General features: G+C 31.0%; 1 protein-coding gene across 1 annotated transcript in view; it reads left to right on the forward strand.

Moving 5' to 3' along the window:
• The window catches only part of LOC114418376, a 236,154-nt gene that overhangs the window by 158,087 nt on the left and 63,690 nt on the right, over positions 1-14,377 (forward strand). The gene's annotated exons all lie outside the window — the stretch shown is intronic.

Consider the following 14,377-nt stretch of genomic DNA (forward strand, 5'->3'; position numbering starts at 1 on the left):
AATGAATAAATAAAATCACATTTTTATTTTCTAAGAATATATATTTATTTTATTTACCTTAAAACCATTATTTTAATAAATAAAACTATTTCTTTTTATCTATTTAATTACAAAAATCTCATTATTTTCTTAAAATTTTATTTATTTTTAAATAAAATTATTTGTAATTTATTTTATGAAAAAAATGAAATGTTACAAGAGCAATAGTTATTGGTGAGGTTGTTGCGACACTGGAAGAGGTAGTAGATGACGTTGGAGGAGGCGACGACAACGAAGTTGTTGTGTGGTTGGTGAAGGCAACAGAGTTGACAAGGTAGGTGAGAAGTGAGTTAACGATATTTTCATAGGCAAAACTTGACATGAACTTGGACTGAGAGGAGATCTACACGAGAGTGATAGGAGATCTTAGGACATTTCATAAAAAAAAAAATAACAATGTTAGTAATGATGACTATTTAGGAAGAGACAAAAGAAATATAATTTTAGAAAGGAGTGTAAGTGTAATAAACGCTAACGCGAAATTTAGGGGGAGAGTGTAATTTGTTTTATTTTTAATTATGAAAACATCTTATGCCGAACTATGCCAACAAAAAGCTAAGCAAAAATTAAGCATTTTTATTGCATAATAATTAAACCCCCTCATTTTGTTGTTGTACTAATATTTTTAGTGAAATTTATTAAGTCGAGTCTTAATTTCAAATAACGTGAAAGTTTTTATTTTTGTATAAATATAATGCTTTAACCATTTTCTTTTAATTATCATTTTAGGTTTTTTAATACAAACTATACACGTGTACCCCGTGTTACCCACGGGGATAAATGTTTCTTATTTTTGTAATATTTATTAAGTTTTTAGTTTATCATTATGTGAAACTTTTTTTGTATTTATTTTTTTCAAATATTATTATTCTAGAATTTAAGATTTTAGATTATTATCATTATATGTTACAAAAGTAATATTTTTCACTCTTAAAATTATAGTATTAATTGACTACTATTTTATATTTTTTGTTTTAGTGTTTTTTAAATATATCTATATTTATTTAAAAGTTAGCATATTAATATATATATATATATATATATATATATATATATATATATATACATATATTTATATTATAAATATCAAACAACTTTTTATTTTATTTTAAATATCTTTGTGATATTTTAAATATAATTATAGCATTGTTTTATGATGAAAAGGACTGTCCTTTATCCATTATTTCAAATGTTTTGATATATATATTGAACACAAGGCATAAGATGTCTTTCTTGTTAAGTATAATCATTTATTTTTCTATACTCATGTAGTCTACCTGAGTGGTCACACATATTGCACATCTCTCCTTAGCTCTGTCTCTTTGTAATTATCACTGTCATCATTAATATTATGACTCTCCTTAATTGTAGGATTGACATTTTAAATCACGATTAATTGTTAGGATTCTACATTAATTTGAACTATCTCCTTTATGATTCCCTTTCGAAATATTTCCCAACATAACTCTTACCTCATATAGGCATTGACCATTAATGGTAATTGGTAACTTTAGTTTTCCCGCTATTAGCATTGCTTTTGTTACTCGACGTTCCATCGTCCCCTTAAGCCGCACTTCCACTTTCCACTTTCCACACTTGATATGTTGTTTCCTAGCCACCAGCCACCATTGATTCCCTCTTTCCTCCTTTGCTTCACCCACAATTAAATCATTAATTCCACTACCTACCTTTTTTTTTTCAACAATGTCTCACAGGATTTATCATTGTGACCAAGAATGCCACAAACGAAAGAAAATGCCTAAACGCTCATACTTGATAGTCACCATTCGCCACTTCCTTCCTGACTTATGTAACTTGATCTCTTTTTTCAAAGATTTAAGGACATCAATATTCACTCGGATTCTCATGTATGTTCTCCAACCTCTTGAATTATTACTAGCATCATACTCCATGAATTCTCCAATATAACTCCCTAGGTACTAACCTAAAATCGGAGTCATAAATCCCGCTAGAATGTGGTGGGCTTGAAGCCCAAAAGGAGTATGATATAACTGTATCTGACTAGGGACATCTTCAAGTTGAATTCTTCCCATAAATTCAATGTCCCTTGACAAAACTCCCTCCATATCCAATCAATTATGATAAAATTGGAACATAAAGGTTCTTTGAATCACTTCCTTGATCAAGACTCCTTACACTAGTCTACATATTCCCCATCTTATCCTTCATTCTGTGGCCGCAAATTGACTTGTATGTAAGAAAACGACCAACAATACATAGGATTACATCATTGTTTGTTTCCTTATCTTCATCAACATGTAAATTCTTGAAGAGGGATAAGGAAACTTAAGTGTAACTAAGTACTAAACGGGCAGTTGTTAATAAAAAAGAAGTTAAACCTTCATTGTCATCCTCCACCGAAGATAGACGCCCCACATTCCTTATCTCCCTACCACTTGTAAATTTTCGAAAGGCTTGCCTCATTAGAAAAGATACTCTTCTTTTTGTGATACTAATTTCCCAAGGAGTAGAAAAAGGTCAAAAAGTAGGTCATCTCTTAGAGGAGAGAAAAAATATTATGTACAGTAAAAGTTATAATAATATAAACTATTAATTCTCTAATTAATAATTATTATTATCAAACTATTTTATGCTATGAAGTGCACTCTCACATTTTAAAAGAGTCAAATCTTATATTTATATGGGCAAAATTGGATAAATCAAGACAACCAATGGTGGGTGTCCTTTGTTTGTTTTCTTCTGAGTTTATATTCTCCTTAAAATTAGGAGTATTAAAAGTTTTAAATGCATGTTTTTAATTCTTTATGAATTTTAATTATCTTTAATTTTTTTTATTAAATTAATTTTACATCATTTTTTATTTTTATATATACATCTAATGAAACAATTAATTTTAACTTTTAAATTTTTCTACCAAAAAAAAAATTAGTTTGAAAAGAGCTCTAATTCTAAAAGAAATGAAAATTAGCAAATATCTTTTAATTCCTTTATTTTTAGGACAGTTATTTTAAACTCTTTTTTAATTATAGAGTACTTGCAATGATACTTGTGATTTATATTGCTAATATTATCATTTTCTTAAGTAGTTATTGACTGATCTGTTTCTACCTTCGTTTTCTTGGCAAACAGATCTAATCGTACTTAGTACAAGATAATCAAGCACAAAGTATGGATTATTTGAACAAAGTAGGGGAAAAAGCATTTGGTTGCGTGTTGGACCTGGGTATTCGGCATGTGGCTTACATCTTCAGTTACGGGAAGAAAGTTGATGAACTAAACAATAGTATTAAGGATCTTGGGCATGCAAAAGAGAGGGTTGATCATCTACGTGACGAAGCTAAGAAGAATCTACACAACATTGAAGGTCAGGTTACAGAATGGTTTCGGAAAGTAGAAGAATGTAAGACTGAAGTGGAGGAGTTTGGGAACGATGAAGGCCACAGAAAGACACGGTTGCTCCATGATTTATTTCCTTACTTGTGGAATAGATACAGGCTAGGCAAACAAGCAGTGGAGATGACGGAGGATGTCAAGAACTTAATAGATGAGTGCTCCAAGTTTAAGGAAGTTGCCTACAGGGAGAACATAACATCTAATGATGTCACTTTGTCTAATGCTGGCTATGTAGAATTTGGTTCTAGAAAATCTATAATGGAAGGCATAATGGCGCAACTTGAAGATTCCACTGTCAGAATGATTGGACTGCATGGGCCTGGTGGTGTGGGTAAGAGCACTTTAATCAAAGACATTGCGAAGAAATCTCTAGACAAGAAGTTGTTTGATGTGGTAGTTAAACTAGAAATAACAGCCAATCCCAATCTACAAAAAATCCAGGAAGAAATTGCTTACGTGTTAGGATTGAGATTGGAAGGGAAAAGTGAGAATGTGAGAGCTGATTGTCTACGAAGGAGGTTAAAGCAAGAGAAGGAGAGCATCCTTGTAATCTTGGATGACCTTTGGGACAGATTAGACTTGAATAAGTTGGGAGTTCCACTTGATGGTGATGTTGATGATAATGATTTAAACACGAAGACAAGCAATGCTAAAATGGGTCCCAAAGAGGTGAATAAAGAAAAATCTCTTGGTGATTGTAAGGGCTGCAAAATTTTGCTAACTTCAAGGGATAAAAACGTATTAACTGATAAGATGGAAGTTAAGTCAACTTTCTGTGTAGAGGAATTAGATGACGATGATGCTCTGAGGTTGTTTCAGAAGGAGGCTAGAATACAGGGTGAAATGTCCAAGTGGAAACAAGAAATTGTTAAGAAGTACTGTGCAGGGTTACCTATGGCAATAGTTACAGTTGGAAGGGCATTGAGAGACAAAAACGATTTAGAGTGGGAAAAACTTAAAAACCAAGACCTGGTGGGAGATCAGAATTCTATGGAGATTTCTGTAAAAATGAGTTATGACCGTCTAGAAAATGAGGAGCTCAAGTCCATTTTCTTTCTTTGTGCTCAAATGGGTCATCAACCCCTAATTATGGACTTGGTGAAGTATTGCTTTGGATTGGGAATACTTAAAGGGGTCTACTCACTTGGGGAAGCTCGGAGCAGAATATCTACATCAATCCAAAAGCTGAAAGACTCAGGTTTGGTGTTGGATGGAAGTTTTAGTATTCATTTCAATATGCACGATCTGGTTCGAGATGCTGCTTTATCTATAGCACACAAGGAGAAAAATGTATTTACTTTGAGAAATGACAAACTTGATGATTGGCCTGAACTCGAGAGGTGCACTTCTATTTCTATATGCAACAGTGATATCATTCGTGAGCTTCCAGAAGAAATAAATTGTCCTCAACTTAAATTTTTCCAAATTGACAGCGATGATCCATCTTTAAAAATACCTGACAGTTTTTTTAAAGGAATGAAAAAGCTCAAAGTATTAATGTTGACTGGTATTCAACTATCAAGCTTACCATCTTCAATTGAAAGCCTATCAGACCTCAGATTGCTTTGTTTGGAGCGATGCACTTTAGATCACAACTTATCCATCATAGGGAAGCTGAAAAACTTAAGAATTCTCAGCTTTTCTGGATCTCGAATTGAGAATTTGCCAGTTGAGTTAAAGGACTTGGATAAACTACAATTACTAGACATCAGCAATTGTTCAATGGCCAAGATGATTCCGCCTAATCTTATATCAAAATTGACTTTGTTGGAAGAGCTGTATGTTAGAAAGAGCTTCATTGAAGTGTCGGTGGAAGGAGAAAGAAACCAAAGTCAAATTTCATTTCTTTTTGAACTAAAGCATTTGCATCAATTGCAAGTGGTGGATTTAAGTATTCCATGTGCTGAAGCTTTTCCCGATGAATTGTTCTTTGACAACTTAACTGATTACAAGATTGAGATTGGGAACTTCAAAACGCTTTCAATTAGAGATTTCAGGATGCCTAATAAGTATGAAAAGTTCAAATCTTTGGCATTGGAGCTGAAGGATGACACTGACAATATTCACTCTCAGAAAGGAATAAAGTTGTTGTTTAAAAGAGTTGAAAATTTGTTGTTGGGAGAGTTGAATGGTGTTCAAGATGTTATTAATGAGTTGAATTTGGATGGATTTCCACATCTGAAACACTTATCCATCGTAAACAACTCTAGCATCAAATATATCATCAACTCAAAGGATTTGTTTTATCCTCAGGATGTTTTTCCCAAGTTGGAATCTCTATGCCTCTACGAACTAAGAAAGACAGAGATGATATACTTTAGTTCAGGTACAGAGATGATATGCTTTAGTCCATTTACAGATTGCTCATTCACCAAATTGAAAACCATCAAGGTCAAGAAGTGTGACCAATTGAAGAATCTTTTCTCCTTTTGCATGGTTAAATTGCTTGCGAGTCTTGAAACAATTGGTGTTTCCAATTGTGGTTCTTTAGAGGAGATCATTAAAATACCTGACAATTCTGATAAGATTGAGTTTCTTAGGTTGAAGTCTTTGTCACTTAAATCATTATCATCATTCACTAGTTTTTATACCACAGTAGAGGGGTCTTCTACAAACAGGGATCAAATACAAATTACTGTTATAGAGAATGAGCATAGTGAGATGGCTCCTCCTCTTTTTGGTGAACTGGTATGATAGTGCATATTTTTCCTTTAAATTTTTTAATTAGTTTGTGACTAATTATTTTTGAGTTGTAAATATGTTAATTGTGTATGTGCTTGCAGGTTGAAATACCAAACTTAGAGAACTTGAATTTAATCTCAATGAACAAGATCCATAAGATATGGAGCGATCACACCCCGTCAAACTTCTGCTTTCAAAACTTAATAAAATTAGTTGTGAAAGATTGTGATAATTTGAGATATTTGTGCTCATTGTCCGTGGCCAGAAGTTTGAGGAAACTGAAAGGCCTCTTTGTAAATAAATGTAAAATGATGGAGAAGATTTTTAGCACAGAAGGAAATAATGCAGACAAGGTGTGTATATGTGTAAATAAGTAAATTTTTATAGTTGACTGAATGTTATGCATTTCTGTTTAGTTTCATTACCAAATAATGGTTTGTTTTCATCAAAGTGCAGGTCTGCGTCTTTCCTAAGTTGGAGGAAATCCACCTCGACCAAATGGATAAGTTAACAGACATATGGCAAGCTGAAGTGAGTGCTGATTCCTTTTCTAGTGTCACTTCTGTGAACATTGATAGTTGCAATAAACTAGACAAAATTTTTCCGCGTCACATGGAAGGATGGTTTGCAAGTTTGAACAGCTTGAAGGTTTATTCTTGTGAGTCAGTGGAAGTGATTTTTGAAATCAAAGATTCTCAGCAAGCAGATGCATCTGGTGGGATAGACACAAATTTGCAGGTTGTTGAAGTATGGAATCTCCCAAAGTTGAAGCAAGTGTGGAGCAGGGATCCAGGAGGAATTCTTAACTTCAAAAAACTGCAGAGTATACATGTGTTTTCTTGTCATAGACTGAGGAATGTATTTCCAGCTTCTGTGGCCAAAGATGTTCCAAAGCTTGAATACATGTCGGTCACATTGTGTGATGGAATGGTGGAAATTGTTGCCGGTGAAGATGGATCCGAAACAAACACTGAACAATTAGTGTTTCCTGAACTAACCTACATGAACTTATATAAGCTATCAAAAATCCAACATTTCTACAGGGAGAGACATCCTATAGAGTGTCCAAAATTGAAGAAGTTGTCAGTAGGGGGATGTAACAAGAAGATAAAAACATTCGGAACCGGAGAAAGGAGCAATGAAGAAGATGAAGCAGTTTTGTCAGCTGAAAAGGTAAGTCATATTGTGAGACATAAATGGAGAGTGATATTGTAAGATGTGTGGCATACTTAAAAAAGATATAGCCCTGCTAAATATAATATGGATTGAACTTTTTGAATTGATTATTAATAGTTTAATGTCTGTGATCCCCCAATCCTTCTTTGTTTAAACCATCTAAATCCAAATCCCTCATTGTGGCTTACAAATTTTTTTAGAATTTAGAATTCAAGGGAATGTTTGATTAATTATTATAATTTAATTTACCGTAGTACTATAAAGTACTGTTAAGAGTATTTTTTAGTCTTGATGGGACCCGAGAGTAACCAATATGCAGGCAAGGAGTAAAATAAGTGAAGAGAGAGAAATGCAATATATTTTTCCATGTGAGTGTATGTAAATGCTCTTACAATAAAGTAGCTTCCTTCTTCATAGTGTACTATTTACTTTTGTTTTATTTTTCTGTAGATATTCCCCAACTTGGAGTATTTGGATATTGACTTTGACGAAGCACAAAAGTGGTTATTGAGCCACACTGTGAAACATCGAATGCACCGTTTAAAAGAGCTTCACTTGAGCAAAGTTAATGATGGTGAACGTCTCTGTCAGATTCTGTACAGAATGCCAAATCTAGAAAAGTTACACTTGCCGGTCGCTAAACATTTGCTTAATGAGTCATCAGAGTCACGCTTGGGAACCGTATTACAGCTGAAGGAATTGTTTTTGTCGTGGTCAGAGATAAAGGATATAGGACTTGAACGGGAACCAGTTCTACAGAGACTAGAGCTTTTGAGCTTATATAAGTGCAGCTTATTGAGGAATTTGGCTCCTCCCTCGATATCACTGGCTTACTTGACAAATTTGAACGTAGAGGATTGTCTAGGATTAAGGAATTTAATGACATCCTCAACGGCAAAAAGCTTGGTTCAACTTAAGTCCATGACGATAAGCGGATGTGATGAATTAGAGGAAATAGTAACCAATGAGGGAAATGAAGAAGAAGAGCAAATAGTGTTTGGCAAATTGATTGTTATAGGACTTGTGTTGCTAAAAAAGCTGAAAAGCTTTTGCAGTTACAAGAACTGTGAATTCAAATTCCCGTCATTGGAAGTATTGATTGTGAGTGAATGCCAAATGATGCAAACATTCACGGAAGGTGGCGCAAGAGCACCAAAGTTACAAAACATAGTTACTGCTTATGAAGTTGGAAAAGAGGAAGCCAAATGGCAGTGGGAAGGAGACTTGAATGCCACCATACAAAAAGTTTTGGAAGATCAGGTACTCATTCATTTATTTATGATTTAAATATATTTTTATTTATCTTGTTAGTATTTTTTTTATTCGTTCTTTCTTATTTTTGTTAGCTCAAAAAACCAGCATTTATATAAATTTATTAATCATTTTTTGTTTGAAAAACTTCATTCATGAAATTAAAAATAATACGAATTTGAGTGCTTCATGTAGCCAGCGTAGTCATAAAAAAAACCTTCCCTCATCTTACAACTTTTCTTTTTAATCAAAATAAATAAACTTCAATTCATACTGATTGTCATCCATTAAATTTTTTTTTAACACTTTTAGTTCTTCTAGAAATTTTTCTCATTATTAATCCGTTGTTTATGTTATATTTAAGATTAATTTTGAGCAACAAAATAAATGACTAAGAATGGACAAATTAAAACTTTAATGAATGCTTGAAAATTGTCAAAAAATTGAGGGAAAAAATTAAAATATAAAAAATATGAGTAGTTAAAAACTTAATTAAAAATACTAACATGTTGATTTGTGATAATAAGTTAACAAATTTATCCATATAATTTGTGGTCATCTATATATATATAAAATAAAAGTCTCATGAGAGGTTATTATAATTTATAAGGTTGATTTTGTAGTTGGAAAGAAGGATTTGAAGGGAAAAAGATGAAAGATGTTTTAAGTTAGAATACTTTCGCTAATATTCTAATAAAAAACTACCCGCTAATATTAATTGATAAAAGAATCTCATGAAAATAATGTCTTTTATATATTGATGAATAAGGATAAAATGTATTTTTTTTGTTAAAATATAAAATAACATGAAAATAAAATGACATTCTTACACCTAAGAAATATTTCTTAAACTAGATCATCCATAATTTTATCATTGATAAAAAAAAATTATCATGTTATTTACTTATATTTTTTGTTTAACCTTTTGTGCAGCTATCCATAATTATTATTTTAGTAAATGAATGGCCGAAAATAAATATTTATTTATACAACAAGAATTTGTAATTTATAATAAATAAATATTTTAAGTATATAAATTATATTATAATTAAATTTTCTAATATATATTTTTTAACATATAAATTACATTTTAAATTTATGAAACATAATTTATGTTAGAATGTAATTTTATAATAAAGAACGGACATAATTGCTCCCTTCATATCAAACACCCGTCACCCATCAACACATTAATCTGTGTCTGCCACACAACTCAGTCTCATCATTCTTTGACATTGGTTTCTTTATCTTATATCAAGATACCAAGAGTCGATGGATTCATCTTTTTATTAATTATTAATTTTAGAAATATTTGTTTATATCTAATATCTATTTATTAATGTATTTTAAGATATTAGGTGTTTGTTATTAAAATATAATAAATAATTTTATAATTAATATGATAACCTCAAAGTAAAAAAATTATTATATTTATTATTAAGAATTTTCCTTTGAAAGTTTAAAACAATATTAACAATTAAGAATTCTCACTTAAATTAATTATTTCATTTTATAATAATCTTATGATAAAAAAATAAGTTAGATTATAATTATAAAAGAATTGATTATCATTATTATAATTTCTATCGTGATAATATGTGTTTAATTTTAACCAGCACTTATCAAGTTAATAATTTAATAAAAAATAATAATTTTTTTATTTAAATTGATAATATGATGGATTAAATCTTTAAAATATATATATATATATATATATATAATTTTACATTTTTATTTATGGTTTATCTTAAAATAATAAAATAAATCTATGATCTTATAATTTATATTCTAAATAGCTGTCTTTATTAACTAATAATCTTCTTTATAATATAGAACTATTTTTTGCATTTGTTAAACCCATATTTGTTTGAATTTTTTTATTCAGATTTTTCTATGAATTTTGTGTTTTGTTTTTGTGAATTTTTTCTACAAATTGCTATAATTTTAAGAGAGAAAAATATGATTATTTTCTTTAAGTTCATTAAAAAATCCATATATTTTTTTTCCTGTATTCTCACACAAATATTTTGTATATAAAAAAAAACTAAATGTTTCATGTTCATTTTTTCACACAAAAAAATGGAAAATAATTTTTTTAATTTTTCAAACAAAAGTAAAAAAAAAAATTATACTATATAAAAAATATTTTGGTTCCTCCAATATTTTTTTTTCTCAAGCTCCGCCATTTCATGCGTTTCTATGTCTAATATCAAGTTCCTCTCTTTTTCTTTGTCTTTTTATTAACTAAATTCAGTATTAATACAGTAACTGATTTATGACTAATCTATCTATTTGTTGTAATGTAATGGCGAGCTATGAAACTGACATATTAGCCTTTTTTATATAATATCCTATTTTGCATGCACAGCTTTTGGAGTCTGTAAGTACTGAATCATCTCTTAGTCTCAGAGATAGCCCACTACTACAAGTGATATGGCGTGGCCCACTGCAAGTACGGCCGATCCCAAAGTTGTGCTTCAGTAAGTTGAAGTCTTTGACTGTGGCCGGATGCCAATTTTTAACAGATGTTGTCATACCCTTCTATTTACTTCCTCTCTTAACTAATTTGGAACAATTACAAGTCCGAAACTGTGGTTCTGTGAAAAGCATATTTGACGTGAAAACAGCTATGGGATTGGGAGCAGCTGCCTTCCCTAGACCTCTCCCTTTTTCCCTCGAGAAATTGACTTTGGTGAGGCTGCCAAAACTGGAGAATGTCTGGAATGAAGATCCTCATGGAATTCTAAACGTGCAACATCTGCAACATGTTATTGTTGAAAAATGTAAATGCCTTACAAGTGTGTTTCCGGCATCAGTAGCCAAAGATCTTGAAAAACTAGTAGTCAAAGACTGTAAGGAATTGATGGAAATTGTTGCAGAGGATAATGCAGATCCAAGTGGAGCAAATCTAGAGCTTACGTTCCCGTGTCCCTGTGTGAGGTCATTGAAACTACAAGGTTTGCCCAAGTTCAAGTATTTTCACTACTGCTCACTGCAGTGTGACATGTTCCAGGCACCTACCGAGGATGAAAAGGTACTATTGTCTTACTACTTTGTCCTTACTGCAGAATCTGATGCCTGCAAATTAAATATAATTGCACTACTTTTATAAGAATTGAATTACCACCATTAGTTTCTATACTTCATTTTTATTGTTCAACATGAGTGATATGAACATGCTCTTAAAATTAAAATGTGAAAATTTCACGTACATTGCTATATATATGCCGTGTTCTATCTTCTATGCCTATTAACTCCCATTTTTCATGTTTTACATAAATAAGTAAAAGAATACACTTAAGGGTACATGTTGCATTCATGATACAACAATGACATTTTAGGTTTGAGCTTTATTCTTATTAATACAGACAATTACATAGAATCTTATACACGCTATTTTACTTTATGAAATATTATGTATGGATACGATGGTTCTCAAATAGTTATAAAATCTCCCTACCATCTAAAGGATCGAATTTTTCATCATTTTCTTCTCCGTTGGAACCACTACTACCTCCCTAAAGGTCTCCTTTATCACTTTTTCCATCTAAAACTTTAAACTACAAATAAATAACGCTCATACCGCATCAAAATCCCTTTATTAATAACTAGCCTGGTTCATCTCTTTTTCCTTTTTGGTTTAGTGAACTTTTTCTTCTTCTTTGCATTGACTTGTTTGAACCTATTTTATTGAAATAGTTAATTTGTAACTAATTATCGGATATCTTTTATCATGAAATTAGAGTTCGTTTTTCATTGTAAACAAAAGATCTGGATCTATAACTGCCCTAACCTTCTTTTGCTTGGTTATCGGTTTCTCTTGGTAGCCTACATCCAACTTGCAATGCCTGTCACTGGGTGAAAAAGGACTGGAGATGATCAAGCGTGGAGAATTTCAGAGAAACTTCTTACACAAGCTACAAGTTCTTACTGTGGGCTTTCATAGAGGGTCGGATGAATTTCCATATGAAATTCTAAAACTGGCGCCCAATATCGAGAAGCTTGTGGTGTATGATGGTTCCTTCAAGGAGATTTTCTGCTTTGATAGTCTTAATGTGGATGAGGCTGGACTCCTATTACAGCTCAAAGTCTTATGCTTGGACTCCCTTCCAGAGCTTGTTTCCATTGGGTTACAGAACTCTTTGATTCAGCCCTTACTCGGAAATCTAGAAACCTTGGAAGTAATAGGTTGCTCTAGTTTAAAAGACTTGGTACCATCTACAGTGTCTTTTTCCAATCTGACATATTTGGAAGTAGAAAGATGCAATAGCATGCTATATTTGTTCAAATCCTCAACAGCAAGAAGTTTGGGTCAACTCAAAAGAATGGAGATAAAAAGGTGTGATTCAATTGAAGAGGTAGTCTCTAAGGAGGGAGGTGAATCACATGAGGATGAAATAATATTTCCGCAGCTCAATTGTTTGAAACTTGAAGGATTAGGAAATCTCAGAAGCTTCTACAGAGGAAGTTTACTAAGTTTCCCATCCCTGGAGGAATTGTCAGTAATCAAGTGCGAGTGGATGGAAACATTATGTCCAGGTACCCTAAAAGCAGACAAGTTGGTTCAAGTTCAACTTGAGAAAAGTACTTATTGGGGTAGTCGCTCAGATGTTATCAAATTGGAAAATGACCTGAACTCTACCATGCGGAAGGCATTTGGGGAAAAGGTATGTTTTCAATTATTTTCATTAAATATGATTGATATTGGTGTCATGTTGTTGTTATAATGCACCGTCTCAATAAGTGAATCTCTGAGAGGATGCAGATCCTTTCAAGCATACTTTTCTCTTCATCCCTCTCCTGCAAAATATACATCGTTAGGTTAATTAGATTCATCTTCAATTTATCTTGGATTCTTAGCGTCGTCCAATTTTTCGGAAAACCAAAAAACTCACAGAAACAACATTTATGTGCCAATTTAATTTGGCTCATATTAATTTTTTACGTTAAACTCATAATATTTAAATAATTTAATTTATTTTCTATGTACTTTATCAGTGCTACTTAACTTATATATATATATATATATATATATATATATATATATATATATATATATATATATATATATATATATATATATATTAATAATACTGATATAAAATGAATCCAAACTCTTTCAAGTCACTGTAGAAATGATTTGAAAATTATTTAATTTTTATTTTATTAGTAAAACATTTAATTTGATTTATATTAATCCTATTAAATAAAAGAAACTATCAATCTTTTATAATCCACTCTTATATATATACATTCAAAATATTTATCTTTTAGCAATTTTAACTATATAAAAAATTATCTTCTAGGATTAAGATACTAATTATATTTAACATCTAGATTAGGGTAGTTAAAATGTTAGTTGTTCATTTTTTTAATTTTCTTTAACTTTTTGTTATTTCTTCATTTATATATAAAAATAAATGAAATAGATATTAAAAAATTAGATTGACTTGAAGAAGTTTAGGTTCATTGTATATTATTATTATTATTATTATTACTAATACAAATAAAAGTTAATTAGTATAAGTAAGGCATATAAAAAAATTATTTAAATATTAGTGAATTTAGCTTACTAAAAAGGTAAGAGATTCTTTTTTGAGCATAAAGTAGGAGATGGATATAAATCAAATAATTTTATTTATCAACTTAATTGTATGACTTGACTGCAAGATCAATCTAATAGTATACATTGTGTTGATGAGAAAAGTATGTTGGAGAGCATCTAAATCCTATATTTTGACTGAGATTAGATATGCTGTATTTGTTAGTAATCATTGTATATATGAATTTTTTATAAGCAAGGGTCATTAAATTTGTGTGTTTTTCTTATAAATAATTCCCAAATTGAGACCAA

This window comes from Glycine soja, chromosome 7, assembly GCF_004193775.1.
Source record: "Glycine soja cultivar W05 chromosome 7, ASM419377v2, whole genome shotgun sequence".
Lineage (NCBI taxonomy): Eukaryota > Viridiplantae > Streptophyta > Magnoliopsida > Fabales > Fabaceae > Glycine > Glycine soja.